Genomic DNA, 3157 nt, shown 5'->3' with positions numbered 1-3157 from the left:
TTATTTTGTTCTTTTTACGCGTGTTTTCTGTTTTGTTTACAGTTCGTTTATGACCAGGGGAGGATGTACACCTTTGATCCCACCGCTTGAAGACTCGGAAGCAACCTTGAAGAAAAACAAGGGCAAGAACGTAGGAGAAACCGCAACATCAAAGAATTCACCGTTGAGGAATCTAAAGTCTGTATTTAGTAAGAAAAAGAACGAGAAAGCGGGTGGGTCCAGCAGCCAAAAGAGCGAAGGAAGTAACCTTGGAAATCTTGGAGACAATACATTCCACAAAGAAGCCGAATTTGAGTACGATTACGAATCCAATTCCGAAGAAGAAAGCGACTTTGGAGGCGAATTAGCTAACCCCATGGCTAACATTGATGAAGTTCCCATGGGCGAATGGAAGAAGAGGATACGTGACGATACCGGACCGGGACTAGTGCAACCCATCATTCCCGCAACTGCCACCTTTGAACTTAAAGGCCACATACTTGCTCAACTTAAGGAGATTCCATTCTACGGGAAGGATCATGAAGACGCATACAAGCATCTTGACGAAGTCAATGACATAGCCGACTACTTCAATGTCCCTAATGTGGCTCGCGACACTGTCTTGCTTCGTATGCTACCTGTCACATTCAAGGGAGCTACAAAGGATTGGCTGAAATCACTTCCCCTGGGATCCATCACTACATGGGCTAAAATGAAAGAATAATTCATAGACCAGTTCTGCCCTCCTTCAAAAATAGCTAAGTTGAAGAAAGCAATAGCTAATTTTTGAACAACAAGCTGGAGAGTCACTATATGAGGCGTGGGAAAGGTACAAAGGCTTACTAAGGAATTGCCCACATCACGATCTAAACAGCCAACAAGAAGTCTCCATTTTCTATGATGGGGTAAATGTGACAACTAGGCAACACCTTGATTCACAAGGACCACTCACAAAGAAAGCACCCCCGGTGATAAAGGCCCTAATTGAAGAATTCTCTAAACACTCTATAGAATATCATAACCCAAGGAATGAACTGAGTCGGGGGCGGTGAACTCAGTTAATGATAGCATGGCAGCAATGATGGCTAAACTAGAGAATTTGGATTGAAGAATGACTAAGATTGACCAATCCATCCATGTCATTAGGGTCGGTTGTGAGAATTGTAGAGGGCCTCATCTCACTAAAGATTGTGATCTTGACGAAAACGGGAACTGGAGGGTGCAAGTGTGCTATTCAAGTGGTGATAGGTACGATGACAATTGGCGGAAACCCAAGAAGGATTGGCTTCCTTATGATGAGTACAAAAAGGCAAAGGAGGAGAAATTTAAGCAAAAAGAAAGGGGCTATTATCAAAAAGAGGAACCGGTGTTGGAAAAGAAGGCCGACTTGGAAGATATGTTCACAAGATTTGTAGTTGCGTCTGAGAAGAGGCATAATGATACAGATGCTGAAATGAAAGAGCAACGAAATATGCTTAGAGAACATCAAGCTATGATGAAGGATCAGCAAAATATGCTTAGGAATCAGCAAGCATCTATTCATAACATCGAAAAACAGCTAGGTCAGCTTGCACAACAAATCAACCAAAGAGCACCCGGTGAACTTCCTAGAAATACCGAGCAAAATCCAAGAATGGCGCACGTAAATGCAATAACAACAGATTCTGAGCCAATTTACACTCCTCTGACCTCTATTCAGAAGAATCCCAACAAAGTGCGAACAGAAGAAGGAATTAGCTGGAATTCGAGTAAACCCGACACGACTCGTCGAGTCGCCAACATGCACTCGACGAGTCGACAGCCTGATGACAAAACCTGCTCTCTTTTGAAGGCTTACCGACCCTCTTTGCCATTTCTGAGTCGAGCCATACCTGATGAGCAGTTTCAAGAATATAGGAGGTTTATGGAGCACATAAAGGCACTCCAAGTAAATATTCCGTTTGTTGAAACGATATTACAAACACCGAAATATGGTAGTTTACTTAAAAACCTCTTTACCACTAGAAGAAATATAGAAGAAGTTGCTGAAATAGTGCTAAGTGAACTGCCAGAAAAGAGGGGCGATCCGAGAAGCATCACCGTACCTTGTCAATTTGGGAACATAATGACCACACGAGCATTGACGGATTCGGGTGCAAGTATTAATATTATGCCATATTCCTTCTTCCAAAAGTTAAACCTTCCGGTCCCAAAGCCTATTCATATCAAGATTCATCTAGCCGACAAAACGATAATACATCCAATGGGAGTATGTGAAGATCTCCTTATTAAAATTGATAAATTAGTATTTCCGGTTGACTTTATAATATTAGACATGGAGGAGGACTCTAAAGTACCAATCATTCTTGGGCGGCCATTCTTGAACACCGCTTGTGCCTTGGTAGACATGCGTGAATCTACACTAACATTAAGGGTGGGAGATTATTCGGCAATTTTTGAAGCAGAGGAAAAGGAGAAGCCCAAAGAGTTAAAAGAAGATAAGGTTTCCTCAATAATTTTAGGTGATGAAGTATTGGAGAGAGAACTTGCTTACTTGCAAAAGGTCAATCCAAACCAATTCTTATTATCCTTGGAAGAGAATTCTGATGCCGAGGGAGATCTGGAGGAGATAGAACGGCTGATCAAGGAAGCTGATTGCAAAGAAAACCTCAAAAGTGTTGAAAACTCTCTGACTCGCCGAGTCGTATCTACTGACTCGACGAGTACCTGCGAAAATTCCCAATCTGCTGGACATGATAGTCTGCAAGCCATTAGTACCCTTTGTGAACCAGATGTGCAAGTTTTGCATGATTACTTGAAGAATCCTCTTAAGAGAAACAAAGTTGTTAAAGATCGTATCAACTTTGAGGATGCACATTTGTCTTTTCTTGAAGCAATGATAGAGAATGATGCGGCTGTTCAAGAAAAGGATGGGGGAGTTTGGAAGATAAAGGGGATCTTAAAAATGTGAATGGTGATAATCATACCCCTTCTATTAAATCAAATATGCTAGATCGAGAAGAGATGACAATCAAAAGCAAAAGAACCAAGCCTCGTGCCATTGTCTCTACTACGTGTGAAGTTTTCACTTTCGAAGCACCGTATTCTGTAACAACCAAAAAGGCAATCAAGAAAGATAAGAAAGGAAGGGAAACGATGGAGCATGAAAAGGAAAGAGTGGAGAAAAATAAGCACGATA

General features: G+C 41.7%; 1 non-coding gene across 1 annotated transcript; it reads right to left on the bottom strand.

Annotated features, from left to right (window-relative positions):
- Positions 1-739: 739 nt before the first annotated feature.
- Positions 740-847, bottom strand: LOC145110445 (small nucleolar RNA R71). The gene has a single exon (XR_013709821.1). It is a non-coding gene; the product is annotated as a small nucleolar RNA R71 (small nucleolar RNA).
- Between the last annotated feature and the right edge of the window lie 2310 nt (positions 848-3157).

This window comes from Lactuca virosa, chromosome 4 (genome assembly GCF_052849685.1).
Source record: "Lactuca virosa cultivar CGN04683 chromosome 4, Lactuca_virosa_CGN04683_v6, whole genome shotgun sequence".
Taxonomy (NCBI): Eukaryota; Viridiplantae; Streptophyta; class Magnoliopsida; order Asterales; family Asteraceae; genus Lactuca; species Lactuca virosa.
This window is presented reverse-complemented; position numbering and strand designations above follow the sequence as displayed.